Here is a 15,009-nt window from a genome sequence, read left to right as displayed (position 1 = left end):
GTACATGCAATCCCCTTTAGATGCAGCTTTCTCCTCCACAGAATGCTTGAAAGCTTGCATGAACATTTTGAACTTCAATGGGTCACCTTCGAAAACAGGTAGTTGTCTAGGCGGCAGTTGGCTTGCTTTGTGTTGTTGTAAGAGCAGCTCGGATATTTCATTTTGCCTTTGCAGAATCTGTTGTGTAGAATTGTCATCAACTGCATGTGCAACATTAGCAGTAGATAAACCTTTATTACTCATCAATCTTGTAGATTTTTCAAACTTCGCCTCAGAAATGTTAGGGCTTTCTTTTGATTTTTGCTTCTCAAAGTACGACTCCATACCATCCTGATCTGAAAATGTTTGCAGTACTGCCAATTCTGCATCTGAGGCTTCAATCTCAGCATCCATTTCCACCTGTTCCAGTTTTTTCCTTATTGATTCCACCTCCCGTTCCAATTCATGTTTCTTTTTTAACGCTGCTGCACGTGCTATGAGTGCAGCTTTCCTGGCTTTTGCTTGCGCAACTTCCAATGCAGCTTTGCTTGATCGACTTGATCTTTCACTGGTACGGCTTTTAGTGCATGATGATGTACCAACATTTGATACACTATCCGTTGGCTCTATATCATCCTCAAGGGCAACGGTTTCAGTAGTACCATTATTTGCACTCTTAAAACGATTTTCTACGCAATGGCAAAATTCGTTCACACTTAACAGCTTTGCTTTGAACCAGGTTTCATGCCTTTCCTTTTCATCTACGGGTAGCAACTCAAGCAGTTGGTTATGTGCAACTTTTGCGTCTTTAATCAAAGCTTGATATTTGCTGAAGCTACCTTTTATTTCAGCTTCATAACCAGACTGACACATTAACCCTTGAATAGTTTGTTTTATATTGGCAGCTTTACTTAACTTGGATTTTCTTAGTGTCTCTAAGCCACCTAGTTTGGAAAGCAGTACTTTTTGTGTCAATTTTACAGACCTTTTTTTCACGGAGGCTTCATCCTCATTAACCTTTTGTAAGTCAGCTGACACATTTGTTACCTCAGTACCTTGATGATCTTCATCCATTTTACCTTGTTTTCCAGTCAACCACCCAGAAAACAGCAATATTTCACAATATCATGAAAAACGAGCATCAGAATAAAAAACAAACCATTAACATTTTCATTTCTTGCAAACCCAAATGTCTCTTATTTCAAGTCCTTGTTGGAAAATGTCAATGTCGATAAACCAAATGTCCATCCATTGTGTTCTCGTCAGTCTTGCCGTTTACACTTTAATAACTGCAGGCAGCTCTGCTTCATTCCTTCCTACTCGTGTGTGTTTAACTGCTCATACCTCGCGGCTCGTTCCAGGTCCAACCAACTTTTCTTCACTTGGTGACGTAGTGTCCAATCCTCACTGACCAATGTGAGAACGGTCACCAACCTCCGTCGTGACAGAGTTCGGACTGCCTCACTATCCACTGTGAGGCTCCAGCGTACTTTCACCGACATCCGCTACCAATCACCGCTGTCCGTCAACGACCTCCGCCGCCGATCCCCGCTACCGGTCGCCGATCTCCGCCCGTGGCTGCGTGATTTGCTCCACTGTCCAATGTGAGACGCGTTGCGCCCGTAGTATACGACTAACGCTATATCCAAAGCACGCGCCAGCGTTTCCATTCAGCGGATCGCCGTCGAAGACAAGGTGCTCAAACAGCACAAGGATCGTGCTGTCTAAACTTGATCGGTCTTTTTCTCATACTGAGCCAAACTTTTGACTAATTGTTGGCGCACATTTAAGTTGTTTTGTACTCGTGGTTTCCGGCGTGCTGTTTGTGTCTTAAACTAAAAATAACTTACTTTCAAACTTCTTAACTTAACGTCGGATATGTCAATCCATTTATTTATATAACGAAAAGAAAAACAAACAATTCGGTTCACAATCCGCCGTGCCTCACGGTCAAAAGTTATCTGCCTCGCTGTGCGCCACACCTGCACTAATTAGCCCTGGTGTTAAATAGGCTGGTGGCAAAAACAGCGCCATCCCATTGCAGTATTCAGAATGGCCCATGAACCTTTAACGTATTCAACAAAAAAAACGTATAACTGTTCAATACAATCGGAACACTGAACATATTCTCAACAATCTACAACCAAGACAAAGTCTGGAACTACATTTTTAGGGAACTAAAATTTTTAAAAGGTGTTACCTAGGGAGAAGGAGAGGACACTGCATCCTGGTGTTCTTGTTTCCAATGTGGAAATATGGTTCAGAGTCAAACTTTCACGCCCTAAATATAATTACGAATCGATGATGTCCACAGGTTTTTTTTATACTGTCTTGATCAGATCAGAATCAGAAGCCATTTGTATGTTACACATAGAGGGATTTGACTTGGTGAATTGGTGCAATGTGAGAATAAAATAAGATAAAGTCTTTACATTGAATGTGCTAAATAAGAAGTCGACAATTGATGCAATGTGATTATATGATGTGAGTAGAGGGCGGAGTTAGAGTCAACCGAAAAAGGAATAAATACAGTAGTATACCGCAACTTTAAACAGTAGCGTGCTGTAAAAAATATTTTCTGCCAAGACTTCAACCTTTGCGAACAGTATGCTACTGTTGAGAAATCCTCGTAATTTTACAGTAATTTGTTACAGTGTACAATGTTTATTGAGGGAATAAATCATGAGAGAAGTAGTCATTTCCTCATAGACGTCTATGGGAGCAGAGGAGTCGCCCCCTGCTGGTCACTACACAGAAGTAGAGTCATTTCCTCATAGACGTCTATGGGAGCAGAGGAGTCGCCCCCTGCTTTTGATGCATAATATTTGCAGGTGAGTATCTTATTTATTCCCTCCACCCTCCTAAAGACCTCTGTCGCTCTGTGCACAAATCCCCCCCCCCTCCCAGTGGAACCCTTTGCAGCACTGAAGCAGTGTATGAATCCAAAGAAGAGCCAAACTCCTCTCGAGGTTGGAGGGAACGAGGAGGTGGGACCACCCTGCAGCTGCCCCCTTCTCTCTCTCCCTCATCCCTTCTCTCCCTCTCCTATTCATCCTGCAGCTGCAGTCTTGTGCCTCTCTCTCTCTCTCTCTCTCTCTCTCTCTCTCTCTCTCTCGCTCTGTCATACAAAGTTTCTCCTCTCTCTTTCTCTATTTGTCCATGCAGGACACAAAGATGGATGGAGAAGCTCCTGGAATGGGGCTCACAATAGCTTGTGCCACAAGGTGAGCAGCCTCAGCTGCATACGGGCCCAGTGCTGCCTTTTGCTTTCTCTTCATCCTACCTCCTCAGTGTGTGTGTGTGTGTGTGTGTGCGTGCGTGCGTTTGCGTGTGTGTGTGTGCGTGCGTGTGTGTGTTAAGGGGGGTCTGAGCGGCACAGTATGGCAACAGATGCTTTTGTTCGGCCAAAAGTCTGAAAGGGGCCTCGGGTCGGAGGGGGGCTTAGCAGTGTCAGAGCGCAGAGTCATTTTTCTCTCCCTCCCCCCCCCCTCCCAGCTGGGACTGCCGTGGCGGCGTAGCGGGAGGAAACGCGGAGGGGCTGCGGCGTGAAGGAATACGTAAGTGGGGCGCGCGGTTCGGGCCTGTTTAGTGGGCGACTCCATTAAAGGGTCGTTTATCTGGCCTGTGATCCCTTTGTGCCGCGGCCTCCTCTATCGGGCCCCGGTGTGTCGGGGGGGCGAGGGGGGGGCGTGGGGGGGCCGGGGGGGGGTAATTGGGCGATTTGGCCACGGTCTGCGCATGCTGAGGTGATTTATAAACCCTCTGAATGGAGCTGACTCTGCAGCTCTTTGTGCGAGTGTGAAATCAGAGGCGCTGAATCCAAAGGACTCGCTCGTCATCTATTTTCTTCACCTTTATGCTCCTTCTGACTTTGTTGTTTCACCTCTTTAGACTCTTCTTTTTGGGCGCGGTGTCGACCTTTCTTTCTTTTTCGGCACCTCTCGGCCAATCACGTTTGGCGTTAATGATCCGCTGGTTTCTATTCGCTCACTGAGAGACGGAGACGTTTGAATTCACGTTAGACTTCACGTGAATTCAAACGTCACCAAAATGAACTTGTGGTTCTGTGGAGCTGCGTTTCGGGGGAAAGAGCACATCTCGCCAGCTTTATGTGCTCCCATGGGGGGGCGAGGTTGGCTCTTAATGACCTCCTAATTAAAGCAGGCCCTCCACTCAATGGGCTGATCATGTAGAGGAGGTCAGAGGTCATCTTAAGGGCTGCTGGTGGCCAGAGTCGATGCTCCGGCGCTAATTGCCCTCCAAAATACACACAAATTAATGCAACCCGTTGATTGGGGGGCATGGGAGGTGGGGGGGTGGGGGGGCTCCTTTGTGGTGTAACGTTTGGTTCTTTTATTCCGTAGTCGGCGTAGAGCGGCGGTCCGTCTCAGAGGACAAAGTCCCTGAGACGGGACGACTCAAAGAGAGACCTTTTTGATGCAGGTTTTCTTTCCTGGGGGAGTCTACGGATGCTGATTGATTAGCAGGGTTTCATCAATCGATTGTGCACCGTTTAACATTCTGCACCATCTCACTGGAGGAAAAGGTTAAATCCAGTTATAGTTTCCCATTGGCGGGAAACCAAAGCATTCTGGGAGTTTTCCTGCTTTGTTTGCAGCATTCTGGTGCTATTTATCACGTTGGTAAAATCACGTTTTTATTGTCATGTGTCGCCCAACTTCCAGCAGGTTTTTTAGGTCAAACTGATGAATTATTTAATCTTTTTTTTTTTTCAAAAAGCGTTTGCTGTAAAACTTAACTAAATAGTTCAGATGGTGATTAATGACTAAATACAATCCAAACTCTGTAAAACGTCAAGTTACAGCTGGTCTGAAGGGTTGTTCCCTTCCACGGTCTCTCTATCAGGCGAGGGGGGGGGGGCGGGGGGGTTAATGTAGCTGATTGTGCTCCCTGTGGAAGAAAAAGAGAGAAAAGGGAACAGTTTCTTCTGTGTTAATTTTCGATTTTGTTTTGTGCCCCCCCAGGACCCCCCGCCCCCCCCCCCCTCTGTAAACGTCTCTTTTCCTTTTCTTCTCACTAGATTATGTTGCTAAGGAGATTTCTTCTCCTTTGCTTTTTTCCCTGTTTCCCATTGATTTGGTGTTAATGCGTTTTGAATGCCCCTCGGTGTGTGCCGAATGCCCCGTGGGGGGGGGGGGGGCGCGCCTTTGCCAAGTGGAGGAATTCCAATCTGAAGCGGTGAGGGGGGGGGTCCGTGTGGGCCCAAAGAGAGGCACTCAAGTGAGAGCTGAAGTGGTTTGCAGAGCTGAGGAAGCCCTCCTCCTCCTCCTCCTCCTCCTCCTCTTCATCAGCGTCGATCTTTTGCTTTTGTTTCAGATTGAATCGAGATTGTTTTGGTTTAACGGCGCCGTGACAACGAGAGGAATCACCTACACGCAGGACGCTGTGCCTTCATCCCCCATCCACCATCGCCATTAAAGCCTTAACGTATGACATCACACCTTCATCCAGGTGACCTACGGACTGACCTCAAGAAGGTGGTTATTTATGAAGAAGACAAAGTTTCATTGACGTCTCATCAATCTCACCTCTTGTGTGAAATGACTGTGATGAATTAGACGGAACTAATCGACGGATCGATTAATCGATCAAAAGATAACGTTTCTGCAACTGCTGCCATGTTGTATTCAGCTTCTCAGATGTGGAGATTTCCTCTTTTTACAGTTTTATATTGTATTTAAAAGATTCATGTTGGACTTTAAGAGACTGAGATGGACATTTTATAGACAGATTATGGGATCATTGTTCTGATCACTTCCACCCATTTTCTCCCACTTCCTTTTACTTCCTCTCACCTCCACAAGTTTCCCCTCATTTTCTCCTGCTTCCTCTCACTTCCTTTTACTTTCTCTCACTTCCACCAGCTTCCTCTCATTTTCTCCCACTTCCTCTCACTTCCACAAGTTTCCTCTCATTTTCTCCCGCTTCCTCTCACTTCCTTTTACTTTCTCTCACTTCCACCAGCTTCCTCTGATTTTCTCCCACTTCCTCATTCTTTCTCCCACCCAGAGGAGCACATCTGTCCCCGCCCTGCAGCTGGGGACAACATGGTACATATTTCTATGATCTATATCCTCACAGCAGATCAGAGTTCATCTCGTGGGTTGTTTGTAGACCTTGAGTCCGGCGCCGTGGACGCGAGGAGCTGCTCTGAGAGGAGAAACCACATCACTTTAGTGTCGGATGAATCACACGAGGATGATTGCTGTGTTTCTTCATCGCTCCTCAATAACCTTTGTGTGTGTTTCCATAGAAATGCACCTGCAGAACAGCAGCTTTGTGGGACAATAGTTAAATCCGCTGGGATCATCACGTTTCCACTTCTCCGCGTCACAGGTGACGGCGCTCGGCTCTGTGTCAGTTAGAGCTGCTCCAGCAGCAGGGGCGGGGTTGACCTCTGACCCGTGACCCTGGTTTAGTGCACTGCGAGGGGACAAACACTCCCAGCTGCCCCGGCTCTCAATGGGCTCTAACGAGAGGGGCGGAGCCTCATGTTCTGGTGCAGCTCTCAGAGGAAGTCACTTGAGATGTTGTGTCAGCAGATGACAAAGGTTGAAACGTGCCAGAACAAGGATCTCCATTTTACCACAAAGTACCTTTTGTATCGACAGATATCAAATGAACCATTTAACCCCAATCGTTATTTTATTATTTATTTTCCAGAATTGGGCCCTGCGGTGGTCACCTGAGGAGGCGGGGCTTCCTCTGAAGAACACCGCCGGTCTGGTTCCGCCATTTTATCATTTATTTTTTTCCACAGCGACAGAATGCAAAATCAATTAAAGAGACGTGAACAGAATAAAAACAGATCCAAAAATACGTGTTTTTTAATTATTTGATCATATTTCCCATTTCAGTCCCAGCTGGAGACGTCTGTGTGTAAACCTGTTGGTTCATGAATAGTTCATGTGAAGTGTGAACAGAAGGGAAATTGTAAATAAAATCAAGTCGGACTTTAAAAACAAAAGGCTGAAGGAAACACAAAGCGAAACCACAGAGAGAAGAGAAGAATGAACACGATGTCAGAGGAGCATGAAACCTGCACCAATGACTCCGTGGTTCTCTGGACTCCTTTGACATCACTTCCTGCTGAAAGCAGCTTGAGGGTTCAATGGTCTTCAGTAGATCACCTTCTTGTCCTTCACCTCACTGCACCAATCGCTCCACCTCTTCAATAAGTTGCCTTAAAACGGAGTTTATTTTGAAAAGTCTGTATGTAACAAAGTGAACTCTAGCAGGAAAATGATTAGAATGATGTCATTTGGTTTGAATTCTAACTTCATCCTTGATTATTTTGTTATGGCGCCTTAACATATATATATATATATACATTTACAGTATATATATACACTCACCGGCCACTTTATTAGGTACACCTGTCCAACTGCTCGTTAACACTTAATTTCTAAGCAGCCAATCACATGGCGGCAACTCAGTGCATTTAGGCATGTAGACATTGTCAAGACAATCTCCTGCAGTTCAAACCGAGCATCAGTATGGGGAAGAAAGGTGATTTGAGTGACTTTGAACGTGGCATGATTGTTGGTGCCAGAAGGGCTGGTCTGAGTATTTCAGAAACTGCTAATCTACTGGGAATTTTCACGCACAACCATCTCTAGGGTTTACAGAGAATGGTCCGAAAAAGAAAAAACATCCAGTGAGCGGCAGTTCTGTGGGCGGAAATGCCTTGTTGATGCCAGAGGTCAGAGGAGAATGGCCAGACTGGTTCGAGCTGATAGAAGGGCAACAGTGACTCAAATAACCACCCGTTACAACCAAGGTGGGCATAAGAGCATCTCTGAACGCACAGTACGTCGAACTTTGAGGCAGATGGGCTACAGCAGCAGAAGACCACACCGGGTGCCACTCCTTTCAGCTAAGAACAGGAAACTGAGGCTACAATTTGCACAAGCTCATCGAAATTGGACAATAGAAGATTGGAAAAACGTTGCCTGGTCTGATGAGTCTCGATTTCTGCTGCGACATTCGGATGGTAGGGTCAGAATTTGGCGTCTACAACATGAAAGCATGGATCCATCCTGCCTTGTATCAACGGTTCAGGCTGGTGGTGGTGGTGTCATGGTGTGGGGAATATTTTCTTGGCACTCTTTGGGCCCCTTGGTACCAATTGAGCATCGTTGCAACGCCACAGCCTACCTGAGTATTGTTGCTGACCATGTCCATCCCTTTATGACCACAATGTACCCAACTTCTGATGGCTACTTTCAGCAGGATAAAGCGCCATGTCATAAAGCTGGAATCATCTCAGACTGGTTTCTTGAACATGACAATGAGTTCGCTGTACTCAAATGGCCTCCACAATCACCAGATCTCAATCCAATAGAGCATCTTTGGGATGTGGTGGAACGGAAGATTCGCATCATGGATGTGCAGCCGACAAATCTGCGGCAACTGTGTGATGCCATCATGTCAATATGGACCAAACTCCCTGAGGAATGCTTCCAGCACCTTGTTGAATCTATGCCACGAAGAATTGAGGCAGTTCTGAAGGCAAAAGGGGGTCCAACCCGTTACTAGCATGGGGTACCTAATAAAGTGGCCGGTGAGTGTATATATATATATATATATATAAATAGATGTTTATATACTGTGGTATAGCAGATATAACTCTGTCGCTGTCAATAAACCAATAAGCATGCGCTTGTTTCCTTTTGCACGCACACCGTAGCCGACAGTAGCCGGGTGCAGCTGCAGCGGGGGGGGGGGGGTCGGGCGGGTCGGGGGGGGATTTTTGTATCTTTGATCATTTCGGCCTCGGATGAAAAAAAAAAACACAGCAAAACTGAGCTAATGTGCGTCTTTGTCCTCCGCAGGAGGGGACGGCCTTTCTTCTCCCCAAGTACAAATCGCAGGACTTTGGACGCATTCTCCGGGGACGCCGGGAGGCAACGGAGGAGAGAAAGATCCCAATCAGACATTGATCTGAACCAAGCTAATCCCCCATTGGTGCCAACGTGACCTTAAAGAATGGGCTTAGAGAAGCTCGGTTAAACTGGACACGGTTTCCCTCTGTAAGCGGCCCACCCCAAATCTGCCACCCACAGACATTAGTGGAGGGGAATTAAGACGCATACATTCATAACACTTTTCATTAGGCCCCCACACAGCGGATCAGCCCCCGACAACTTTATCTGTTTGACCGGGTCTCATCCCAAATATGGAAATGAGGTTCTTCTTTGGGACTTCACACAGCGGCTTCTGCAACATAAATAATATACAAAGAACTTTATTTAGAATAACTGATTGTTGTGCAAAAGCTTCGTTGAGTTAAGTTCAGGCAACAGAAATACTTTAAGTTTTAGGAAGTTTGAAAAAAATGAATACAGACGCGCTTTTACAGAAGAACAGATGATGTTATGAATGAAATAATTCTCAACTTTTCGTTGCCCACGAGGATCGAACAGCCTCCATCTTGTGTTCTTCTTGTTTACGATTATGTGAATCAATTATGATGCTTGTCTGTGCAGTCAAAGCTCCGGACGCTGTGTCGAAATCAGAGAAGAAGAAGAAGGGTGAAGATAGACGTCTATGAGGAAATGACTCTACTTCTGTGTAGTGACCAGCAGGGGGCGGCTCCTCTGCTCCCATAGACGTCTATGAGGAAATGACTCTACTTCTGTGTAGTGACCAGCAGGGGGCGACTCCTCTGCTCCCATAGACGTCTATGAGGAAATGACTCTACTTCTGTGTAGTGACCAGCAGGGGGCGACTCCTCTGCTCCCATAGACGTCTATGAGGAAATGACTCTACTTCTGTGTAGTGACCAGCAGGGGGCGACTCCTCTGCTCCCATAGACGTCTATGAGGAAATGACTCTACTTCTCTCTTGATTTATTCCCTCAGTAAACATTGTAAACATGAGTTTATGGTCTCAGTCTCTAGTTTCAAGTCTTCTTCAATGCAGCATGATGTTCATTTAGTGAATGATGGTCCATTTAGAGTCAAACAGACCATTAAGCAGGGGATGCTTTAGGGCGGGGCTACACGCTGATTGACAGTTCTCTACCGGGTCTGGGTCCTCGGAGGTGTCCGGTCCAACTCTGGACCCAGGCGCTCGGTGCTGAGGAAACGCACTTCCTCTTCCTCAGCTGCACAAATAACGTCTCCACTTCTGCTTGTGATTGGAGAGCGTTGAACCCTGGGAGCTATAAGGGGAGTCTGTGCATGAATGGATGAGAGGGATCCTTTGGAGGGGGGGCAGCTGGGAATAAGCAGCTGTAGGGATGTAGGTCCGTGTTTTGGGGGCGCTGCCTCGCACTGTTTGGATCCCTCATCCGAGCTTCGTTCCGCTGAAGAGCGAACGTTTCCTGTCCGTCACGCCGGCCTCCGTCCTGCAGCCGCCGCTTCCAGGGATCAACGGCTAAACCAACAGCCCCCTCCCTCGCTGATAGAGAGAGAGGCCCCCACAAAGACGTGACAAGTTTTCTCAGTGGTTACAAACACGCTGTTTATAAATGAGAATGAACTCGTTGGTTTGTTGAATGAATGAATTATGAGCAAAAGAAATATGAGACGTTTCTGTTTGTTTCTCCCAGTTTTTGTTCAAGCGACTCACATAAACTCTGACTTCATGGAGGACGTCTGTGTACTGTTTAGTCTGGAGTGTGTGTGTGTGTGTGTGTGTGTGTGTGTGTGTGCTCGCCCTGCCGTCCATCTGAGGACTATTATTCATCTCAGACCTTGAGGACTGAAGTTCATCATCAGAAGAGGAACTTGTTGGACTTTTAGCGAAAACCACACAAAAAAACGACACTGCATCTGGGAAGGACAAGATGGTCCTCAAACAAAGAAAACAACCCCATCCACACACACGCACACACACACACACACACACACACACACACTCGGTACAAACCCCTGTTGTGTCACACCGGCTGTCATAGTCACACTTCTCTGTGAGTAAGAGTCGGACTAAACTTTATTTTCTAAAAGTAAACACATGATGTCATCGATGACATCACTACGTCCTGGTCCTCCAGAGAGGAGAAGGGTCTCGCTCTGTCCCCGGTGGACTGTCTCTGCTCCAGGATCTCCTCTCTAATCGCTTCAGCTGGTTGAGGATCAAAGACGTGGAGGGGCGGAGAGGAGTGGTCTCATGAGGCCGTTGACTAAAGGCTCCTCCAAAGGGACAGACGCACTCGAGACCGTCCTTAAGACGCTCTCACAGCGTCTCCTCAAAGAGACAACAGCTTAAGAGCCAATTACAGCCGGCAGTCGTCCTCCGGATCGACGAGCTACCGCAAGACAGAAGCCACTAAGAGGGGTCCTCTGATGTGAGAGGACTAATTACCCTGAAGCACTCAGACGATTATCCGTCTATTAAGGATTAAATAAACCGTATTTCAAATGTTTGAGTTCTCCATCCTGTCCTCTCCTCTCTGCTCCTCCCGCGCTCCTTCAAAGGACAAACACTGCCCTCTGTCTCCGTCACCTGGAAGCACAGGAAGGAGATCCCCAGAGTGTGTCCTCAAAAACACCAACACAGAGTGTCCTCAAAGACACCAACACAGAGTGTCCTCAAAGACACCAACACAGAGTGTGTCCTCAAAGACACCAACACAGAGTGCGGCCTCAAAGACACCAACACAGAGTGTGTCCTCAAAGACAGCAACCACACAGTGTGTGTCCTTAGAGACAGCCACGGTTGTGTATGTACCTGAAACAGACGCAACCTAAGTGCGATGACCTTTGACCTTTAACCTCATACCGTCTACTCAATGTCGTGCGTTCTTTTGCCAGCAGTTGAAGGCTTACAGACACACTCGGTGCTCGTGAGGTGCTGGTTGCCGTGGTGACGGTGATGGAGCCGTGGAGCTGAAGCTCATGTGACAACAGGAGATTAAAGGCATCACTTAGTGTTCACGGCTTCTTTTATTGTTACTCTCGTCAATAAAAGATTATCAACTTATGAACGTTCACTATATGTGGTTTTATTTCTTTTCATCAAAAGCATCAGTCTGGCAGCTCGAGAACAGGTCTGCAGGTTGTTTTTTTTGTTATTGATACTTAATATTAATATTGATTGATGGATCTCACTGGTTTAAGGTGATCGGTGTTGAAGCGCTGACTCACTTCCTTGTCTTCGGACTCTCATGGTTCCGTAGGTGAGGATGAAGGGATTTACGTTTATTACAGTAAACCACAGTCGGAGCTCCGCCCCCGCTGGTTCCTTGTGGGGGGGGCAGCTTGCTAACATTACTCCTCGGAGCGAAGGAGGCGGTCGAGATAACGGAGGCTAATGGAAACATGCAGGGGAGTCAGGGATGATTTATTGGGGGGGCTCAGTGTCGCAGACAGTCTGTTTACTCTCTCTATAAATAAACATAGATTCATACACATATAGAGAGTGCAGAGAGTGATATATACACACATATATATATATAGTGATATATAAACAGAAAATGGTGGGATGATCTATTCATCCAATGAACAGTGTTGTGTTATCGACCGAAAACACTATAAGGGACCATTTCCATTTCAGTTTGAATACATCAGGAAAATATATTTACATGTATATTTTAAAGATGTTATATTCTGGTAATTTAAAAATACTGTCAGAAGCTTTTTAAAATCCTATGAAAAGTTAGATGCCGACTTGTTGAACTGCATTGTTCCAGACTCAAAAACACACATTACATGGATGGAATTTACTTCTTTAGACGCATCATTTGTCATTGACCCACACATAGATATATCTATAAGAACATGTGATCATACGTGTGTTTGTTTGTATACACATCCATATGCATTTATATATTTATACATATACACACACACATTGTGTCCCTCCTGACGCTCTCCTCTTGTAAGCTAACCCTTCCTTTAGCCTCTGTGGGTGAGAGGTCAAATGTCAGGAGGACCGGTCTGTTGGTACGACCTCCATTAAACACTGTCCCTTCTAGTGCTGTGAATCATCAATCCCCCCCCCCCCCGAAGCTTTCAGAGTTTAGATGCATTTAAAGTAGCATCAGCCGTGTTAGCCATGTTAGCCATGTTAGCCACGTTAGCTACGTTAGCCGCGTTAGCCGCGACAGTAGCAGAGCTCTCTGGTTTGTGTGTGATTTTTTCCTCCTTGTCCTACATTTCAAACATGCAGCGTTTTCATGGCTGTGGCAGTGGAGGGTGTGTGTGTGTGTGTGTGTGTGTGTGTGTGTGTGAGGGGGGGCTGTGGGGGCTGTTGTCTGCTGAAGTCATTAGGTGTTTGACAGACAGCCTCAGAGATGATTTACTGTTAACAATCCGGGGCCCAAGAACCACGCACCCCCCCCCCCCCCCCCCCCTCACAGACACACAGTTCCATGCACAAACCCCCAAGAGGTAGTCTGTCCGTCTCCATGTTGGATGAGGGACATGAAACCCTGCTGGAGGGACCACAGCACAGGTATGGTGCACCATGTACAAGGCAGTAAAGCCCCCCCCTTCCCGTCCATACAGCAGAAAATCTGTCTGGTTCCCGTGGAGACGTCTCTGCAGTTTGTGAGCGTGTGGCGGCGTGTCCAGCTGTGTCCAGCTGTGTAGGGTCTGTGGATGTGAGAGCTGCTACTGAGCGACTCCAGGTCCCCTATTTAAACACACACCTGGAGGACCTTACGAGCACTAGATGATCCGTGTGGTCACCAGACACCACGAAGACACCCGGATGTCTCACTTCATTCCGTTTAACCGGAGGCCGTGTTAGCGGTGGACTGTGAGACAGAGACGTCGTCCTCATCATGTAGGTCCTGTCTGTTCTGGACAACTCGAGTCCAGAAGTAGAAGTTTCATTTGTAACTGCTGACCCGTCTGCTGGAGACTCCTGGAGGCAACGCGAGTGTTTGTGATGACGCGTCGGGGTAAAAGTCCCTGTGGGGGTCACAGAGGTCAGCAGGCAACAAGGGGTGTGCTCATCGCCCGTCACCTCGAGCCTGACGCTAAACACTTTCACAGAGGTGGATGCTGACCTCTGATCCTTCGGTCACGGGGGGGGGGGGGGGGGGGAAAGAGACAGCTCAGCACCAACCTACACACACACACACACACACACACACACATAGAAGAGTCTTGATTAGGACGCACCAGGAGACAGTGGGCGTGAACTCCTGATGCGTCCGTCAGGTGAGACGCTGCGTCAGACAACGCGTCCCTCCGTTTGAAAAAGAAAGTCCTGGTTTTGGGGGGAGGTGTCACGGCGGGGGCTCTGACACGATGATGCTAAACAGACTCCAGATGTTGGAGGGGGCCAGAGGACAAGAGGCCAGAGGACCAGGGAGGGAAAAAGCCAGTAAGTAGACGCTGCTATGCCCCCCCCCTACCCCCCTGTCGGGTCTCATCCGTCTCCTTCTTTCAACGTGAAGTCATTCCTCTTCTTCCTCCTCCTCTTCCTCCCGCCACACGGCGCTACGTTTCCTCCTCTCTGCTAAATATATCGTCTCTGGTTCTGTGTTTCATCCCCTTCTCCCGGGACTCCTCACAGGGACGTCTCTGTCTGGGGGGACACTGAGGGACACATTTACCGGAAACATGAATACAAATGACAGCGGGGCTCAAAGGGCCGGCTTGTTGGGACGAGGAGGAATCTGCAGCTCCGCATCAATCGAATGCTAATAAACATCCGCACCAGCTCACTGCTGCTTCTGTGAGGAGCGATTCGGCCCTTCATGGGGGGGGGGGGGGGGTGAGAGGGTGAACATGTGGGCTACTGCTTATTCAGGGACACGTGCATTTAGAAAAAGGTTCATCGTGGGACTTGAATATGTAGAGGTGCACGCACACACACACACACACACACACACAGTGCTGCAGCAGGTCTGTGCTGCCATCTACAGAAACACACTGCAGCATCATGAGGGATGATATTTGTCTGTCATTCTGCATGTGTGTGTTATTTTATGAGTTTTATGTTATTTTATGAGTGATTATGTGTTATTTTATGCTGATTCCAGGTTGTTTCAAAGCTAATCTTTGAGTGGAATAAATAGTTTAAGTCTTTTAAAGTCTTTAGAAGCTTAAT

General features: G+C 47.2%; 1 long non-coding RNA gene across 1 annotated transcript; it reads left to right on the top strand.

Moving 5' to 3' along the window:
- The first annotated feature begins 3,113 nt into the window (after positions 1 to 3,113).
- Positions 3,114 to 7,301, top strand: LOC119216777 (uncharacterized). The gene is made up of 4 exons (XR_005120159.2): positions 3,114 to 3,203; positions 5,317 to 5,477; positions 6,254 to 6,336; positions 6,664 to 7,301. It is a non-coding gene; the product is annotated as an uncharacterized LOC119216777 (long non-coding RNA).
- Positions 7,302 to 15,009: the final 7,708 nt, after the last annotated feature.

This window comes from Pungitius pungitius, chromosome 7 (genome assembly GCF_949316345.1).
Source record: "Pungitius pungitius chromosome 7, fPunPun2.1, whole genome shotgun sequence".
Taxonomy (NCBI): domain Eukaryota; kingdom Metazoa; phylum Chordata; class Actinopteri; order Perciformes; family Gasterosteidae; genus Pungitius; species Pungitius pungitius.
This window is presented reverse-complemented; position numbering and strand designations above follow the sequence as displayed.